Raw genomic sequence first — 21,417 nt, forward strand, 5'->3', positions numbered from 1 at the left:
AGTACTGTTTTTTTAGGTGGAGTACAAGTAAATGTATATGTATCAGAATACTATGAATCACTATTCAATGCTGTGAAACAATTGATGTCTTGGGGTCCTACAGTAAATATATCAGAGGACTGAAAGTAAAAACGTTTACCAGGACTGGTCCAGCTGGTCCCAAAACTGTGCTGAGCCTAGATTCCCCAGGGTTAACTTGTGCTTGTCTGTTATTACAGCAGAAAGCAAACCTACCAGTAACAGCCCACAAGATGGGGCACGTCCAGGACCAGAAGAGGAGCGTGGGGAGTGTTAAGAAACGCCTGCGCATGATAGGAGGGATGGATCTGCAGAGGAGAGGGATAACGTCTCTTTCTGCCTCTGAAGAGTACCCCCATATCGCAGGTCAGATCAGCATCTTCGAGCTGGCCCTCACCCAGAGCCTTCAGTTTCTGGCCTCTGACGACTGGTATGCATAAAGCAGTACAATCAGCATCCAACTATTCCGCTTTCTTTGAATACAGTTCTGACTAGTGAAAATACAGACCTTGTTGCCCATAGCTTTATACAGTTAGACCTCTTTCTTTGTCCTGGTTGATATATTTCTTTCCTTTCACTGAATTAAGGGAGAGGAAGGTTGACGGACTGACCTTCATAAGGTGTCTGTTCCAGCATCACCCCGCCATCCTGATGAGCAGACTGCACAATGTCTCCCAGGCGCTCGTGCAGGAGGTGTGATCTCTCCAAAATATTAATTGTTCATTTGTATGATTGCTTTTCACTGTTTTTGTATCCATTCTGAACCATTTATAGAGAATGGTTCAAGAGAGGGGTACAGACGAGGCTCTGCAGTGCTGGCGGTGGTTTGCCTTTCCCCAGGTGAAGAACTTGCGATCAGCTGTGTCTAGGATGGCAGTGGTGTGTCTGAGAGACATGTTCACCTTCCTGCAGAGAGGGATGGACCCGGAACTGGGCAACACAGTTAAGGTGCTGCTGCACAAAGCCGGAGAATCCAACACATTCATCCTTCATGTACCCCTGCTCGTGCAATCAACGCACTGCTGAATGGAGGTCTGAGGTGAGGGCAGAAATATACAGCATAGAATAATACCCAGAATCTTTGGGTCTGACTTCAGGAGCTGTGAAGGGTCATTTACTTTTCACGGAGCTTGAAATCAAAGCATGTAATAAAGAATGTTTACAACAATGCTAATATCAATTCATTTTCTAACCACTTTCTCCAGTTTAGGGTCATGAGTTAGCTGGAGCCTATTTCTGCAAACAGTGGGTGTAAATCAGGCCAAACCTTGGACTTGTCACCAGTCCGTCACAGGACAGACACACAGACATGGACACGTGCACACTCACACCAGAAACACATGAGAACACACAAGCAGATAGCACCCCAGGTCCTGGTGGAGAGGATGGGCGCACGTAATCTCCCCAGGGAACTCACCAGCTGCATCCTGCCTGCTGCCACTTGGCTGGCACAAGACGCCTCCCAGGAAACCAGGTACAAGCTTGCTCTTTTCGTAGACGGGTAAGATGGTGATTTCCTTCAAGGAGCCAGCTTTGCAACTCCGTGGTGCAATGAGTCTCATGCAGAGATTTGTCATTTCAGACACTTTGGACAGCAGTTGCTGTCTTCCCTGAAGCACCGACTTTGAGCAAGAGGTACTGTCTGTGGTCTGCGGTCCTGTATTTTACAGTACAGCTCTAATTTTAAAACAGAAACATTTCATTTCCTTTAAATTGAAAATGTAGGTCTAAAATTTATAAAATCACAATACATTCACAAACACTTAACAGGGGACAATATACATCATTAACAGCCGGACTGTTTATTTTGTTAAAATGAATATTCCATGTAGTATGTGCTCTAGAAACTTACAGATTATTAAATATTGTAATACATTTCTACCAATGCATTTTTTAGGTTATTCTTTTTAAATTTATAGTACTTAGCACAAAAAACTAATCTGGAATATATTTAGCTTCCAATGTATTTAAAGGTATCACTTACTAATTAAAAACTACTTTATTTTTGTCAATGTCTGTTATTCATAATCAGTGAATGAATTAAAGTCATTACTGAATTGTGTGAAAGATGAAAAATGAAAGTACTGTGGCAGGCCTGTTCTGGTACACCCTTAATTAAATGCAGGTGGGCTGGAGCTTGAGGCTCCCAGTGATGTTGCTTGACTGATTGATGGACGTATTGTATTCTGTATGCTTCATGCACATGATCACCCAGCCCGTCTGTCTATCCTGGTGCCAACTTCCACCTTTACCAACTCTCCCAAGTGGAAGAAGAGACTTAATGGTGGAGAATGAAACATCACAGTGAAGACATCAGAAAAGACAGAACTTGTGTTATTTGTGTTTATACTATTCTCTGCTGTTTCTTGGTGGTTTCAAGTGCTTAATAAAGTCGTTATTTTGAAATCATAATTGACCTTGCTTCTCTATTCTTTATGTATTGCCTGTGGCTCATATGCCTTAGAATGTTGCTCCCAGTACTTGTTCAAGCACATCATGGAAACATAAATGCAGTGGTATTACTGTACTTACATTTATTCCCCACCCTTTCTGTACTGTATGTATTGTAATGTTATAGTTATTTCTTGAACTAATTTCTGCCACTAACGTCAGTCTAAGTTAAGTTGCTGAAGTTGCACTTCCTTTTTAGTTTCTACTTTTACTCCCAAGTTTGATTTACTGTTTATTATGAAGATGTCTATGGCGTTAACTCTGTCTATCAATGCCTTTGAAGATTTTGAATACTTGAATGGGTCCTTCCGAGAGTTCTTTTAACCTGTCGGCATAGGAAATTCCTTTCAATCCCAGAAAGTATCTGGCTATTTTCTTTTGACTGATTCAATAGATCTCTTGTGTAAACACCATTCAACACAAACTTTCCAATAACAGTATACTTGTCCAAAAACAGAATCTTACCATTGTTGATACAGTATGTTCTCTTCAGTTTGGCTTGGATGCGTGGTCCCTTCAGAAGTATATTTTGATTGAGTGAAGGATATTTTGCATGTAAATGAGTGAAAGATTGTGGAAACTCTGAAGCAATCTGAACCCTAACCCTAACCCTAACGCAGATCTATAGCTTGGGTTATATACACTGCATTGCCCTGAGGGAGAATGTTGTCAAAAATGCCCTCAAAGAAAAGGTTTGCAAGAAATTGATAACACTTATCAAACCCTTGCATTTTGCATGGAATGTACATGTATTTTATGGAATAAAGCCCAGAGTTTTAAGGTATACCTGACTGTTACCATAGTGCGTAACTAACTGGAACACTGCGGGACCGCTGTGTGCATACATTCACACTGCGAGAAATACTGGTCAATATGGGTTCGTGCAAACAACCCGCATATGACCACAGGAAGTCAAAACATCATTGAAACAAACTCAAAGTAGTCTCCAGTTATCTAGCCTATAAGCAGGGAATAAAGCTTTGATTTCTGAAACCCTTTCTTTATGTCCTGTTTTCATTCAGGTAAGAGTCAACTATATACTGTACACAATACTGCTGACAGACAGACACAGCCTTGTGGTGTGAATCTTTTTTCTTGGTTTTATTTAAAGTGGCACTATGCAGTGGGATGCTGCTCATAAGCCAATAGCATTTAAACGACAATACCTAGAATGCTGCAACTAAGTGTTTTACACACGAGGCAAGTCCTCTGACCTTTCCCAGCCTTGCTTTGGGTTGTGAAAGTTTTTCATTTTTTTAACGAATCGACACTTGACACATGTCTCCAATGTAATGAATCTTTATTACTTTTTCTTATCAAAAAACCAATTTAAACTCTCTAGTTATTTTTAAACTTCATACTGAACTATGGAACAGTTGCAGGGTTGCTATTTCTCTTCCATATTGGCAAACATGGAAAAAACTAAAATATAACCCTATTTTAAATGTAAAGTTTTTTTTTCCTTTTAAAACAACAGAAGTCTTCACATCTGAGGAAAAAATGAAGACATCATAACTTAGGAGAAGTCCTCACTGGTTGCAAAAATGATAAATTTTAACGAAACATTTTGAAATAAAATGAAACAAATTAAACATTGCTATTTCTCATGGCCATGAGAAACCCTACAGTTCGCCTACCAGCCCACAGTTGGTGTGGAGGATGCGATCATCTACATGCTGCAAAGGGCCTACTCACACCTTGACAGGGCTGGCAACACTGTAAGGATCATGTTTTTCGACTTCTCCAGTGCCCTCAATACCATCCAGCCATTACTTCTAAGGAGGAAGGTGGAGGAGATGCAAGTCGATGCCTCCATGACCTCGTGGATCACTGACTACCTGACAGGCAGACCACAGTCTGTGAGACTTCAGAACTGTGTGTCTGAACAGGTAGTGAGTAACACAGGGGCACCTCAAGGGACAGTTCTTTCTCCATTCCTCTTCACCCTCCTATACTTCGGACTTTAAGCACAACTCAAAGTCATGCCACCTGCAGAAGTTCTCAGATGACTCTACAATTGTGGGATGTATGAAGGGTGAGCAGGAGGAGGAGTACAGAGGACTGGTCAGCAGCTTTGTGGAGTGGTCTGGGGTGAACCACTTGGAACTGAATGTAACAAAGACAAAGGAACTGGTGGTAGATTTCAGGAGGAAAAAGGTCAAACCTACTCCTGTCTACATCCATGGGAGTGGCGTGGAGATGGTGGACTCATACAAGTACCTGGGAGTGCACATCGACGATAGACTGGAATGGTCTAAGAACATCGAGGCCATCTATAAGAAGGGACAGAGCCGACTTTACTTCTTGAGGAAGCTCGGGTCCTTCAATGTATGTAGTAAGATGCTACATATGTTCTATCAGTCAGTGGTAGCGAGCGCCATTTTCTACGCAGTGGTATGCTGGGGCCCTGGGATTAGAGCAGTGGATTCTAAAAGGCTGAACAAGCTCATCAGGAGAGCAAGCTCTGTCATACGGTCTGACTTGGACCCCTTGGAAGTAGTGGCTGAGAGGAGAATCATGTTGTCATGGACAACATCTCCCATCCCCTCTATGACAGGCTTGTAGAAATGAAGAGCACGTTCAGCAATAGACTGACTCATCCACGGTGCGACAGGGAGCGCTACAGGAGGTCATTCTTGCCTTCTGCTATAAGACTGTACAATGCATCCACCTTGTGTCTGAGCAGAGGCAACATTGACAGTGACCTGTGTCTGGACTGAACGCATCTACACATCTACTGCTACATCTGTTCTCTTTCTTTTCTTTTCCCGTTTACATTCGTTTTTTGTGCAATACATGCCAGGGACCTGTGCAATACATTTATATTTATATCTATATCTATATTTACATCTATATTTACTGTATATTCATATGTGTGATACAATTTTTCTGCTTACTGTTCTGTTCTAGTTTGTTCTTTGTGTGTCCGGACTGTGAGTAGCTCTTTTAGTGCACCCTCACTGTACTGATTGTATTGTATGTATTGTACTATTATTATTATTGTATCATTTGTTACACTGTGGCTGTGTTGACTGTGTAAAGCTGCTGTTGCACTGCAATTTCCCTCACGGGATCAATAAAGTATCTATCTATCATAAAAACAGCCACACACACACAAAAACCTTTTCAAGCTACGCTGCGTGTAAGTTCAAAACATCTACCGGTAATCCATGGAACTAATGAAAATATGTAGACCTATGTTTCTTTCACAGTCTGAGTAACAAGCAAAACAAAATCCCGGACAATTTTTGGAATTTAATAAATCCCAGTCAGACCGATGTTTTAGGTCTCAAAAAGAGGACATGCTAAATGTCACACCCCACACTCTCCCTCACAAAGGCCATTACATTCCCAAACCCACTGTTTCACAATCTCATTCCTAATTGAACCCATCACATTCCCACATGCACCAGGTTCCATAAATTCTCACTCCCAGACCAATTATCCAACCACGTCCCTTTCCCTTTAGTATTTAAAGTTCCCTCACGCCAATTTATGCTCCCTATTGAGAAGCCTCCCAAAGTATCCTCTTGTGTGTTTCTAAATTTTTTGATTGATCTGCTGGTTCCTAATCTTCGCTCCTTCCTGTTTGACCATTCTCTTTGGATTTTTTTTTTTGAGTGTCTTTCCGGGATTTCCCTAGTTACTGGACTCAGTGCTTCTCCAATTGACTAAGTCCCTGGATTATGTGTTTGGATTTGTCCCTGTGCTACTCCACATTATACAGGATTTGTGGTTCTGCATAAGGATCCTCTTATTCTGCTGATTGGTTCCCTGACACTACTCAGCAATGACTTTCATTAAAATGCTCTCTTTTAATCAAATTTACATACATTTTTTTTGTGTTGCCCTCTACTAATAAAGTGAGCAGAGTTTGGGTTTAAGGTGCATTCATACCCAGCTAAAAGGCTTTGTTTTGGCTCCTCTGGAAGACTTGGAGCATGCCCTGACTGGCCTGCAAAGTGAAGACCCCAGCCTGAAAGTTAAGGCATTATTTTCCCATGTTTTCAGCTTGTAGAAAAAGAATAAAGATAATGTGCACACCTTCCTTTGATATGTCTAGTGTGGAGTTGTCTGTCTTTCTATAGCTCAGTTAAACCTGAATGATTAATTGATGCAGAATTCAATGATACAGTAAAAGATGGGCATCTAACAAACTCAGTTACGGTTGGCCATTTATAAGAAAAGATCACTTTATTGGCCATATTCAACTTCTTGTATAAGGGATTTGTCTTTTTGCATACTCCAACTTGCTCTCCATGAGACACGGACTGGGAGAGAAGCTTGAGGCTCGAGCGCAGTGTCAGCCATTTACAGTATAAAGCACCTCTGGAGCAGTGGGGGTTAAGGGGCCCTTACTCAGGGGTGTATGCTATCCTTGTATAATGTGTGATTGGATGTGCAGAAGGATTAATTTATTATCTATATGAGCCTAAGTGGGATTAAGATCCAGTTATGACCATAAGTGAGAAGAGATGGGAGTTCATGCCTAGTTATTTAGTAAACATAAACTAATTTTCGACCATAGTCTTTTGATGTTGTTAAGGAAGGGCTAAGGTATTAGAAAGCAAGGCATTAGCAGGACACAAGTGCCCTGCAGACTCCAAAGTTGTTACAACGCAAGCAATAGCACCTTGGTACAGCTAACTGTTGTAATTCAGCACCTTAATTTCTACTGTTTTGTCAAATTAATTTGCCTTATTCTTTCAAAGACTGTACTGTGTGGAATGGGGGAGCTACACATTGAGATCATTCATGATCGAATAAGAAGAGAATATGGCATTGAGACTCACCTTGGACCACTACAGGTGGCCTACAGGGAAACCATCTTGCAGTCGGTTTCCACCACGGGTATCACATTCACACCTCGGCACAATAAGCCAGTAATATCTTCACTTTGACAGGTAACAATTGCTTGTGCTGTATATCAGTGGTCATCAGTTTCTTAGAGGGCTCATCATTGATAACATGTCACAATTCCTCTTCACAAGGATATAGGATGTGTGTTCTGCAAAATGACTGCAGTTTTTTTAGGTGTCCCAAATCACATGTCAGCATTTCTGCCTGGTGTGCATTCCAGCCAATATTTATGAAAGTATGGATTGTTTCTTTTTTCTGTGTCTATTAGTAGAAAATGCTTTCATTTTTTTTTCATTTCCCTACCCTCTACAGAAGCTTGACCCATTCTAATCTGCTGCAGAGCCTGCTGTTCTGAAACTATTCCTGAGTGTCGTTGTTCTCCTCTGTCAGACACACTGGACAGAAGCATTGGAGACAAGAGACACCTGGTGACAGTTGAGCTGGGAGTGAGCCCCTGCGCAGAGGGTAGCTCCACTGCTGCCCCTGCCATCAGCTTTGAGGACAGTGTGGAAGAGCAGCTTCCTTTGGATGTGAAAGAGGCAGTGGAGAATGGAATACAAAGTGCTTATCTCCAAGGTAATGGGGCTCTTAAATGGATTTGGGCTATCAGTGACAGGCAGTTTTTTCTGGTTATTGAAGCACCATTATTTGGGTCAGTTTCAGATTCTGATACCAAGAATGGTTTCCAATATAGAGGATGTGTACTATAGCATGACAAAATGTCCAAAAAATGTTTATCCCATTTGATATTGCAATAATAAAGTCATGTATGTGAAGGCTCACCTTGAAGCATTATTTTTAAGCACTACAGTTTGCATAAACTCTGATTGTTTACATATCTTTTAACTTCTTAAGAGTCAGTAGTGGAGATCAAGTTCTGGTGCTACGGTGTCAATTTTTACTGACGTGTTTGAAATAGTGATGTACATTCTGTACATTTTATAAGTCCTCTAGAATTATACTTTCATATGTTATGCTGTCTAATTAACTAAGGTAAGGAGTATTTCATATTTATGGTGTATACACAGCTGAAGAGAGGTTCTGAACTACTCAGCTTGAATTAGGTAGTGTTAAATGATGATGTATGGGTGTGAAAGCTGGACCCTGAAAAAAGCTGACCGAAAGAGGATGGATGCTTTCAAGCTATTGGTGCTAGAGAAGACTGTTACGGATACCATGGACAGCAAGGGTCACCAATAAAGAGGTTCTGGAGCGCATCAAGCCAGAAATCTTGCTTAGGGAAAGATCACCAGGCTCCGGCAATTGGAGAAAGCAAATATGCTTGGAATGGTCAGTGGAACAAGAAGACGAGGCCACCAAAGAACGCGGTGGCTCGAAGCCAACAAAACGGACACTGGTTTAGGTATAGAACAGCTGAAAGGGAAGGTCCAAGACCGGAAAGCGTGGCGAGAGATGGCCTATAGAATCGCCTAGAGTCGGATCCGACTGACCGGATAACATCATCATCATCAAATGATGATGTGGATGTGTAGGTGCACTGTCAAAAAAGCTTCTAAAAAGCTGCAATTTTACATGTTTCTCCATGTGCTTTCTACATATGCAGCCATTTCCTGATTCTTCAATGCCATTCAAAGTAATTCCAGGTCCACTGCTGGGGTTCCCGGTGCAGGATGTGGTCACTACAGTTTACTCTGTCAGCATTCAGCCTGGGACATCAATGGCCATGGTCTCAGCCTGTGTGTCTCGCTGTATGCACAAGGTAACATTTGCTCAAAAGGAAAAGATGAAGACTAGGATAATCATGCAGCACAATACAATTTCTTCAACCCGTTTGAAATCATGATGGAAGGCTCATTTCTAGAAAGTAGTCCCCAAAATGAATAAACCGATGAAATAAAACATGAGAGAAATATATGTAGAAAGAAAAGTCATTGCTTATTGCAAGACAGAAATTAAAGATGCAATTGTTAAATGTTCTGAGTAGCCCAGGGCACAATACATAGAAGTTAGAAGTGTTGTGCTGTTTTTTACAATTGGCTTTGTTAGACCAATATGCTAACAACAAAATCAGTTTGGTTTCTTTCAATTTGATTTAAAAATCCAACTCAAATATCAAATGCTATATTAAATGTTTATTGCTGCAATTTAGTCTTAATCTATTCAAATTTATCGATGAATAGACGGGCCAAAAGACGGGGTTTTTAGTGACAGAATAAATGTTTATATTTTTTATAGAACATTTAAGCTTGTCTGTCCTTCAGGTATCATTACAATATGGGCTTTGTTGTTTAAAAACATGTTTAACAAAGTATTCATCAGGAAACAATGGAGTGTGATGGGAGTGAGCATTTCTTTACAAAAATGACTTTTCTTTTGTTCATCTTTCTCACAGGGTTACTTCACAGTCCTTTGCGCTCTGACATCTGGCACTGCCACCTTCACACTGGAACTGTCCAGCTACAAAGCCATGACTGCCCATGATCAGAACACCCTTCTCAGTTGAATGACAGGAGTGGCATGAAGCCTTCAGCCAAACTTGTTTGAACCAAGAAGTACAAGAAACTGTTTAACTCTTGAAAGCACCAGGCTCATACAAAATGTAAACTGGGCTTTGTCTTTTAAGAAGGGGTTGAAAAGACCTGCATTTCCTTTCATGTGTTGTCATCCATTTTGCTGCAGGATATAACTTTGGAAACACACTAAACTGACTTCAAAGTTTGGAATTACCAGCTAAAATTCTCTTAATAAATTATGTACAAAAGCTCTAAGTGTAGGATAGGTGATTGTTATGGATAAATTAAGATGTACTGAACAAAGTAACATTTTACACACATCAATAAAAAATTAAAATGCAGAAGCATTAAAAACTACCCCAAGAAAGCTAGTGCCTTCTTCTTTCAGTCTTATTTCCACAGTGGAGTCTTAGGTCATGGTTGAACTGAGTTTAACGGGACATATTTTAACATGCAATATTGCCAGGGCTGCAAATATCAGTACCTCTTCCAACAGGAGACACTTTAATGTTCAAATGCGGGACTTTCTGGGTCACAAGGGTCGGCTGGCAACCGTATTCGCCTCAAAAGCAAAGGAGTCCTCACGCGTCATTCTGTTGCGGTGGGAGACATGAGTGAGCACAGTGTTGATGAGCAAGTTGCTCAAACCTAACGTTTCCGAAGGGGTGGAACTGAAGTACGGGAATAATCACGAGGGTGGAGCATCGATAGTGTTACACCGAGATAACAGATTTGCAATTTTTTTTTTAGTCAAGAAGCAATGCAAAGAAGAACAATCTCCCACTCCTCCTCACTGAAACATTCACCGCAGTGGCAGCTCCTCCACCTTCTTCATCTCAAAACGCGACTCTAGCTCCACAAAAAAGATGAACGAGGTCGGATTTTGTAATTGGAATTGCATTTTCCAAATTCCAAAGTTGCAAATTTATTTTTATTTCTATTAATAATGTTTAATCTTCGGGTAAAATATTTGTTTCACCGGAGCATTTGTTTTCAATTAACCTGAACGTCATTTTCGCAGATCGCGTCTTATATAGGTCACGTGCTCAACCTGTAACGCGCCACGCAGCGATCAGCGCGTCATCTCTGAACTCACAATTGCATTATTACTGAGAGAGTGACGGATTGCTCAAGGGGTTAAAATGATCGTAGTTTCTCATAGGTTATTGCTTTAGCTCATTCTCTTCGTCAGGGCATATATAAAAAAAACGTATTGTACGCCCGGTAGTAATGGTCAAGAGAGTGGCAAATTATTGCAGCAAAACCTTCCCGGATTAGGAATACCGCAGCAAAGCAGAAAGGTACCTATAGATTTTAGGAGTAGTTACAGTACCCTTTAAGAGAAGTTGCTTTCACTGAGACTTTATCTGGTATAACATTAGTGTTTCACTATTTTTCTATTAGTTAGAAATAGTCTGGTATAATATTTTAAAAGTAAATTAATATGACGTGCGTGTAACACAAGAACAGTAAACTATGGTGCAGAAAAAAAACTTGCATGGCAGCGACAGTCTTTTATTTTTGTGCGGTTACTGCGCATCTGCAACCCTGCAACTTGGTAAAGATCAGGCGAAGTGTATTTTCTGAATTGGACTGCTTGTTTCTACACTGTGTAACCAAAGTGGTAAAAAATACTGTTTTTTTACATTGGGTGTCCGCGGAAATCTGTCGATTTTCCGTTACGACCAGCTTCAGTAAAATGTCGTGCAAACGGTGCCCTTCTACACGCTACTTTGTGCAGAAGGTATGCAGAGGAAGAAGCATGAGAGCACCAGAATGAGCTCCCGTTTAACTATCCTGAAAGCAACGAATTCGTTTGATAAAAATCGATGTGTATATCAATGAAGATGTAAATTTGTACAGTTCAAGATTTGTAAAAACTCGTGTGAGGGCATGGGGGTGTAGCGACGCTTTCCAGCACGTGGTGAACCGATGCGACCGCCTGTAAGAGATGGAAGTCGCAAACGCATCATTGTCCGAGGATCGGAGCAACAGAAACGTTTTTTTCAAGACAAGCAGTATCTTCATTCATATTTTTATCAATAAGAAATACAAAAATATCCAAAAACGATAAAAAAAAACAGTGGGGTGTGAATTCGAGCACTGGTCTTGTTACTTTTGAATGTGTGCTTACTTCATTCACCTACGGTAAGACGTTTTTTTTACACCAGAACCACACATCGTATTAAGAAAATAAATCTTTCCCGTTAAACATCTAGTAGCCAGTTCTGTCTAGTTCTTCTTGTGCCAGTTCTTCTACAAAACGTCACCCATGTCATGAAATACACTACATACTCTGTATGCACAATCCGTATCTCTACTGAATTTCTTTCAGACTTCAAAGTACCTTTTTTTCTTCTTATGTTTTATGGTCCCAATAAATTAATTCCCTGATCATACTGTCTTTTCTTCTGATATTGCCAAGTTTTTGTCCTTTCTACCAGATTATGAACAGTGCATGATAAGGCTTTCTGGTAGTCTCACCTTGTAGTCTGTTTTCAGATCTGACCTTAAGACCCTGGCAGTCACATAGATCTTATGATGTATTCTGCATGTTGTCTTCTGTATATTGATTTATTTGGTACAGTGATCTCTCCTGAATGTGCACTTTCCTAAGAAACAATGTTTTCTGAAAACTGCTATGTAAAATAAAGATTAATAATCGGTATACATATCACATAGGTAATATCAATCGCCAGACAGGATTGTACTATAGGCATCTGGGTGTTTATGATGATTTTTTCATGTTAATTAGAACAATAAAATTACAAACAAAATGTTTGGGTATAAAACAAAAAGTGTGTAGCTTACTCCCTTCAGCATTGAAGCAATACATAAGGTTTGCAACAGTAGTAAAATCTCATTTATAATACTGCATTCATTTGTATTCACCATACCTCTAAACTTACATTAGGTAATTAAATGTTCAGACTTTTATAGTTCAGTCCAGTTCAGTTCAGTTCAGTGGTGAATCCATAAAAATGAAAGATGTGAGAGATATTCTAGTTTTTAAAAATCCAAGGAGTGTAGATAGATAGGGATAAGCAGTTTTTGTAGCAAAAGAGCCACAACTTGAAACTAAAAGAGAATTAATTCTTGAAACATGCTGTGGTATTGATGCTTCAATAAAATGGCTGGGCTGCTTGTTACTTTGGAGAGCTGTGGGTGCTTTTAACAGGATTCCTAGTTAGGTGTCTTAAGGCCCAATCTGGGCTCCTTGAAGTAGCAGCTAGAAATGGGATCTATATACAGTTAGGGGTGGTTTCTCTTTGTTCTTCAGATTACAATCTGTATGTCTAATATTTTTTTTAAATCATCAAGGAGCTGAGTTGCATTAACATTCATCTTTTATAAACATGCTGCTTATAAACTCTGCAAGTACAAATCAGAAAATAGATAATATTAGCAGTAAGTACAGCCCCCTATTACTGTTTCTCCAGTTGTAAATTACAGAATAGAACTGCCTGCTTAGAGTTTGCTGCATTTTGGTTTATGAAATCATTAAGAAGAGATTTAGGACAGTCTATACAGGTCTGAATGTTTGTAATCCCATATTTTTCGTGTTTGATTTATACATTCCATTACATCTGTCAATATGCGATGTTACTATTGTAATGCTTGAGTTGAGTACAGATAACACATCACAACTCTTTGAGGAGTTTTGCTTGAGTGTCAGTTTTAATACTTGTCATTTTTAAAGTAGCAAATCAGAATAGTTTGTAATGAAAACTGTGTTAAGTAAGTAGACTGGATCCAGTGATATCACTGTCCAAATTTGGACATTTTATTGAAGCAAACAGGATTTTACTGTTTGGACTCCTTGGAAGAGAAGGAGATTACATAAGCTACTACTGTTCTTGAGTCCTCAGGTTCATGTTCTCAAAAGAAATGAAAGTAGAGATGATGAGCTGAGAACTGTACTTAAATTGAATACAAATTATCACTATATCAGCTGTCTGTCAACATGGTAGCTAAGACTGATCTACATGTTTTAAATGTCTCTTGCACTCTTTCTACATCAAATATTTAAGGATATTCAGATTCAATTACAGTACATGGAAATGATAAAATATGTAAATTAGTAAAACATGCATTTGCTACAAAAGACATTGAGGATTAACAAGCACTAAGAACTTCATTGTTCCTGCCTCTCAGATGGACAGAGATCCCTGGTCTCCCCACCTGAGTGGCTCCTCTGAGAAAGACCTGCAGTTCACTAGAACAATGAATATAAGTCAGAAAAATGCCAAACGTGCCAAACGCATTGGTAAGTACCTGATTTATACTTTCTAGACTATTAATTTCAGGCTGAGTAATGAGTTGAGAACTGTAGTTATCAGTGTGTATACAGTCTATTTTGAATTCTTTAGCTAATTCTGAATCCAGAGAAAAAGGAGTAATTTAGGCTTGCATTAACTCCACCAAAATCATTCCAAACATTTCTGTCCATGGTGTGGTAAAAGAAAGTGAAGTACATTTCCCTCCTTGTGTGAGGAAAAAGACATGTGCTCCTGGTAGGGAGTAGTCTGTGTCAGTAACATGCAGTATGTTGGCAGGGCTGGAGGAGGTGAAGTGGGTTGTGCGTGTGCAGTGCTATATGCATGAAACACCAGGCACATTGAGAGGTCTTGCATGATTAGCAGTTGCTGAACAAAAAGATTTTCTGCTGTCCCTGTCAGAGCTGAGGATGTGATCAAGATAAATTGAAATTAAGACTAAATTAACAGAGCTTTGATGGGATTAACCTGCTTTGCCAATGTGCACTGATTCCCATTATTGGTGTTTGTGTGGTCACCTGTTTTGTTGATTCCTGGCTTTTCAATGCATCTGCCCTCTGCTGCCTCTATTTCTTCTCCCCTGTCCCAAACTCTGTCATGGCAAAATACAGTAGCAGCTTGTTCTGAACTTGGCAGCAAGCTAGGGAGTAAGATTATTCCTCTTCAGAGACTGATATTTGTAACTGATCAGTATTAAAGCAATGTTTCTCAACCCTGCTTCTGGAGTATCTTTTAGTTTTCCTTCCAGCTGGTGGTACAGTGGTGAGCACTGGCTCACTTCCTGGCGTGCTATCTGCAACACTAAATTAAATAAAGTGGTTAGAAAATAAATGTGATCTAGTTGCTTTTTTTATTTTTCATGAATGCCTTTCCTACTGTGTCCTTCAGGTGAAGCCCTTGAGAATTGCCCTGTGCTAACTAAAGCCACGCTTGTGCGTTCTCGCTGCTTCTCCAATGGAATCAAGCCTGTGCCGCCGAACGCCCAACCCAGGTCTGTCCATGACACACGGCCCTCAGAAATGTACACATTGCAGACACATTCAGAGCAATTAAAATGCTGCCCTTACAGCTCAAGACGGTTGTGGCTTTCATAAACAGTGCACTGAAGCTTGTTTTCCAAACTTGTAACTTTGTTTTTGCTTACTGCCACACAGGTAGCCTCCTACTTTTATGAACATCTTTTCTGTTTTTTTGTGGGGGCTGGAGTGGAGAGTGTTGATAAAGATAGGTTGTTGTTCAAGCTGGCATCTTTTGTGGTTTTATGTGCTTCAAAGCAGGATTGTGAACTTGGCAAGTGAGTGAACAGAGTTGACAACACTGCTCGAACTCTGTAAAGATGACAGAGCAGTGTTTATTATTTTTTCACTTTTCTCCACTGTGTCTCCATTTGTGTCTTGTCTGCAGGTCCAATATCTCCCCTCCTTTAGTAGCAAGACCTCGCTTGGCTGGAGTCCCCTCCAGAAGGCTGATGGCTGCTTCCAGAGTGGAGGACAGCCCCAACCAAGGTGCTGACAGCTGGAGCTGCTGGCCTGTCATTTGTTTGAATGAGTTTGCTTGTGTGTATGAGTGTGTGCTGAGAAACCAGCCGTGAGAGTAGGCAAAACTGAAAGTAACCTAGTAGCTCTAGGTTTGAACAGTACAGCACAGTAGAGATTGAAACTTCCTGTCTGCTGGGACTCAGTTAGAGTTATAGAGATAAAAAAGATAAAGACCTTGCCGATTATTCTTCTCAGTCTGTTTTTGCATTTGCCCTCCTTGTGTTGAGGTTGCTGTGTGTGTCAGTGCGTCTGCTACTGTGGGCTTTGGTGTTGTGAGATTGGTGAAAAGGGTGACAGTTCTGAAGGGTGTTGAGATATTTTGACCTTGTTTTGTAGGGGTGACCTCACATGTGAGTGTAGTGGGGCAGTGGCTGACCTATTCTAATGGGCCTGGTGAGTCTGAGGAGGACAGGCTGATAGTGGTGTCCCCACCTGCTGCCATACCCCCAGGCCGTGTGCCCCGCAGAGTTTCCAGAATCCCCACATGTGAGTTGGCTGCACCATTGGTTAAGATTTCACTAATGATAATAGGGACTGGTACCAGAGTTACATGCAAAACCTCAGTGGTAACAAAAACTCTCTAATGGCCTGTGAAGAGGGATTTATTACAGACTTGACACTATTCCTTTCTAACATCCCACCTTCATAACTGTACAAAACGAAAAAAAACTTACCTTTTTATCCGTAATACAGGATTCTCCAGCATCAGGGAAAAAAAAATTGTATTACTGTATACTTGGTTCTGCTCTGTCTTTTTAAACTGCCTTGCATCAAGAAAAGGCTCTTCTGCTGCTGCTGATGTGGTAAAAACATTGTTTCTAACATTCGCTTTCTTGAATGTTTTTAGGAGTCCTTTGGTAAAAGTTTAGAGGATAGTAAGACTGGCCTTGGGGATCATTGTATTGTTTTATTTATTTTGAGGATCGTTTTGATTTTGGTGAGTTATTAATGGGCAATAGTATGTTGCCAGGGCTTGAGGAGATGAAGTAGGCTGTGTGTGTGCAGTGCTACAGTATATGTATGAAACACCAGGCACATTGAGAGCTCCTGCACGATTAGCAGTTGCTATAAAAAAGATTTTCTTCTGTCCCTGTCAGAGCTGAGGACATGATCAAGATAAATTGGAATCAGGACTATATTAACTCCAAAGACATCTTCATAATAAACAGTAAATCAGACTTGGGAGTAAAAGTAGAAACGATAAAGGAAGTGCATCTAAAACCATGAAGTAAAGAACAAGCTACAGTACTTCAGCGTTGCTGAAGCTGATAGCCTGCAACAAATATTTGGATGAGATCCTTGTATCATTTAGGTGCAATCTACAAAATGAGCTCTTCACATTGGGAAACCTTATGTTCTTAATTTTTTAACTTAAAAATAACAGAACATCTAGTTAACTTCATACACTGTCTTAAGAGGCAGAAATTAGGTCTAGAAATAACTACAGCATTACAATACATTCAGTACAGAAAGAGTGGAGAAATAAATGCAGTGGTATTGCTGTACTTGCATTTAGTTTCCGTGATGTGCTTGAACAAGTACTGAGCCAACATTCTAAGGCATATGAGCCACAGGCAATACATAAAGAATGGAGAAGCAAGGTCAATTATGATTTCAAAATAACGACTTTATTAAGCACTTGAAACCACCAAGAAACAGCAGAGAATAGTTTAAACACAAATAACGCAAGTTCTGTCTCTTTCTGATGTCTTCACTGTGATGTTTCATTCTTCACCATTAAGTCTCTTCTTCCCCTTGGAAGTCTAACAGACACAAAGGTGGGAGAGTTGGTAAAGGTGGAAGTTGGCACCAGGATAGACAGACGGGCTGGGTGATCATGTGCATGAAGCATACAGAATACAATACATCCATCAATCAGTCAAGCAACATCACTGGGAGCCTCAAGCTCCAGCCCACCTGCATTTAATTAAGGGTGTACCAGAACAGGCCTGCCACAGTACTTTCATTTTTCATCTTTCACACAATTCAGTAATGACTAATTCATTCACTGATTATGAATAACATACATTGACAAAAATAAAGTAGTTTTTAATTAGTGAGTGATACCTTTAAATACATTGGAAGCTAAACATATTCCAAATTAGTTTTTTTGTGCTTAGTACTATAAATGTAAAAAGAATAACCTAAATAATGCATTGGTAGAAAAGTATTACAATATTTAATATCTATAATCTATAAGTTTCTAGAGCACATACTACATGTAATATTCATTTTAACAAAATAAACAGTCTGACTATTAATGATGTATATTGTCCCCTATTAAGTGTTTGTGAATGTAGATTGTGATTTTAGACATTTTAGACCTACATTTTCAATTTAAAGGAAATGAAATGTTTCCGTTTTAAAATTAGAGCTGTACTGTAAAATACAGGACCGCAGACCACAGACAGTACCTTTTGCTCAAAGTCGGTGCTTCAGGGAAGACAGCAACCGCTGTCCAAAGTGTCTGAAATGACAAATCTTTGCATGAGACTCATTGCACTATGGAGTTGCAAAGCTGGCTCCTTGAAGGAAATCACCATCTTACCCATCTTGGAAAAACGTGAGGTTGTACCTGGTTTCCTGGGAGGCATCTTGTGCCAGCCGAGTGGCAGCAGGCAGGATGCGGTTGGTGATATCCCTGGGGAGGTTATGTGCACCCATCCTCTCCACCAGGTCTGCCAGGTGATGTGCCATACACGCCCTCACTCTGGAGTTTAGGTGTATTGTATATTACTGAGCTGTTACTTTGACTGAAACCATATCAGCTTGTGACCTAACCATTGCAAATGAGGACCTCATTTTCCAGTGCTTAACCAGATTTCTTTTAAAATGATAAAAGTTTGTATTTCACCGTCTAATGTTGTTTTTACATTTTTGTTAAGTATTTTAGCATTGTATGGCAGCATGGTGGCGCAGTGGTTAGGATTGCTGCCACGCAGTGTCCAGTGGGTTCAATTTTGGACGTAGGGTGCTATCTGCTTGTGTGTTCTCATGTGTTTCTGGTGTGAGTGTGCACGTGTCTGTGTCCAAGGTTTGGCCGGATTTACATCCGCTGTTTGCAGAAATAGGCTCCAGCTACCCTGTGACCCTGAACTGGAGAAAGTGGTTAGAAAATGAATGGATATTAGCATTGTAGTAAATATTCTTTGTTACATGCTTTGATTTCAAGCTCCATGAAACGTAAATGACCCTTCATAGCTCCTGGAGTCAGACCCTAAGATTCTGGGTATTATTCTATTCTGTATATTTCTGCCCTCACCTCAGACCTCCATTCAGCAGTGTGTTGATTGCACGAGCAGGGGTACAGCTCTGCACCATGCAGTCTAGTGTGCTGTCTACGCCTTGTCGGATGAAGGTGTTGGATTCTCCGGCTTTGTGCAGCAGCACCTTAACTGTGTTGCTCAGTTTCGGGTCCATCCCTCTCTGCAGGTAGGTGAACATGTCTCCCAGACACATCACTGCCATCCTAGACACAACTGATCGCAAGTTCTTCACCTGGGGAATGGCAAACCACTGTTAGCACTGCAGAGCCTCGTCTGTACCCCTCTCTATAAATGGGTCAAATGGATACAAAAACGGTGAAAAGCAATCATCCAAATTAACAATTAATATTTTGGAGAAATCACACCTCCTGCAGAAGCTCTAGGGAGACATCATGCAGTCTGCTGATCAGGATGGCGGGGTGGTGTTGGGACAGACGCCTTATGAAGGTCAGTCCGTCAACCTTCCTCTCCCTGAATTCAGTAAACAGAAAGAAATACATCAACCAGGACAAGGAAAGAGGTCTAACTGTATAGAGCTATGGGCAACAAGGTCTGTATTTTCCCTAGTCAGAATTGTATTCATAGAAAACGGAATAGGTGGATGCTGATTGTACTCTTTTATGCCTACCAGTCGTCAGAGGCCAGAAACTGAAGGCTCTGGGTGAGCGTCAGCTCAGGCCTAGAGAAGCATCGCAGCCCAGGGTGCTCTGGACCATTTCTCCTCTTCCCTTTAAGGGCAGGGGACAGCTCATCTAAAGGTCACAACAGAGTGGGGAAACATTCTGTGATCAGTTTGGTCACCACTGATTTGACTAAACCAGATCGTGAAAGGCTTCTGCCTCAGGGTATCAGTAAAAAAGCTCTAGAAGAAGGAAAAAACCTGACCTTGAAAGAAAGTGGTGGAAGAAGGTGAGAAAATCAGTGCAGATGTGAGGGAGATGCTGATCTGACCTGCAATATGGGGGGTACTGTTCAGAGGCAGAAAAATGACGTTATCCCTCTCCTCTGCAGATCCATCCCTCCTATCATGCGCAGGCGTTTCTTAACACTCCCCGCGCTCCTCTTCTGGTCCTGGACGTGCCCCATCTTGTGGGCTGTTACTGGTAGGTTTGCTTTCTGCTGTAATAACAGACAAGCACAAGTCAACCCTGGGGAATCTAGGCTCAGCACAGTTTTGGGACCAGCTGGACCAGTCCTGGTAAAAGTTTTTACTTTCAGTCCTCTGATATATTTACTGTAGGACCCCAAGACATCAATTGTTTCACAGCATTGAATAGTGATTCATAGTATTCATATACATATACATTTACTTGTACTTGCTCCACCTAAAAAAACAGTACTGATGTATTGTCAATATCAATGTCAGTGCCAGTATTAGCAAATTAGAAACTGAAATTGCAATTGCGTAGCCAGCAAAAAATCACCCTGGGAACAGGATAGTGATAGGATAGGATAGTGTTTAGAGTAATCAGCTGCTCAGATCTCAGCTAAAACTAAATTGCACAAGAATATATCATCTGTAGCATAAACAACTTGGAGTGTAAAAAAAGAATTCATACAAATTGACAGAACAGATCTGATTTAATTCACTTACGTTTTCTAAAAAGAGAAGAACAAAACACTTTTGTAACTACTTGTCACCCTCAGGACTTGGTTGCTGTTGTGTGTATTTTTAGGGGAGTACAGTATAAAACAAATTTCGCGTACAAATACAGTATATTCAGAGTCTAATCACAATCATTAAAGAAACAAACACAATTTAAAAACACTTCCATAAATGCTATATATTTTTGGGTACTGCGTCTTACAATTATTATTATTGGATGCCATTAGAGTTGTTCATAACATTTACTTCACTAGGGACAACAACATCCAAGAACTGAATGTTTTGTGAATGCTAGCACACACAGGGAGGTGTTGGAGTTCAGTATACTGTATGTAGCTAGTTTTATAATGCTGGTGATTAGGAACAGCTGTGTGAGATTGACTTGTCATTGTTATCCCTCCCGAACGTCAGTTAATATCTTCCATAGTTTGCTATATCTGGCAAGCCTTCTTGCATTTTATTTTGAGTTTCCTCTATATTTTGCTGCTGTAACATAACTTACAGCCATATGACAGCAACTTTATAATGCTGCTTTTAAAATTAAGTACAGTACATAGATGAAAGTGCCATGCAAGGGATTTGATAGGTGTTTTCTAAAAGCATGCTAAAGGCTTTCACAAGTTATCCACTAGAGTCTACAAAAAATGTAAAAATGTTTAGATAAATAACTGTGCCTGATCATTGTAGGCAATCTGGCTGGTCCCAAGATGATCAAATCCCTCAAATACCGAAGATGAAAATACCACTGTAGATGAAAATAGAACTTATTAGTCCTGTTTCATTGTTATTTCCTATATACTGAACCCCAAGGTCTACAAAAACATTAAAAATGTTTTAATTTCTGAGCTTTCTGAGATAAATAACTGTGCCTGATCATTGTAAGCAATCTGGCTGGTCCCAAAATGATCAAATCCTTCAAATACCAAA

At 40.3% G+C, this 21,417-nt stretch overlaps 1 long non-coding RNA gene across 1 annotated transcript; it reads left to right on the forward strand.

The window, feature by feature from the left end:
* Positions 1–828: 828 nt before the first annotated feature.
* LOC138237850 (uncharacterized) lies at positions 829–2,430 on the forward strand. The gene is made up of 3 exons (XR_011189161.1): positions 829–1,492; positions 1,601–1,653; positions 2,234–2,430. It is a non-coding gene; the product is annotated as an uncharacterized lncRNA (long non-coding RNA).
* The last annotated feature ends 18,987 nt before the right edge of the window (positions 2,431–21,417 follow it).

The sequence above is a fragment of the Lepisosteus oculatus genome, chromosome 3, assembly GCF_040954835.1.
Source record: "Lepisosteus oculatus isolate fLepOcu1 chromosome 3, fLepOcu1.hap2, whole genome shotgun sequence".
Lineage (NCBI taxonomy): Eukaryota > Metazoa > Chordata > Actinopteri > Semionotiformes > Lepisosteidae > Lepisosteus > Lepisosteus oculatus.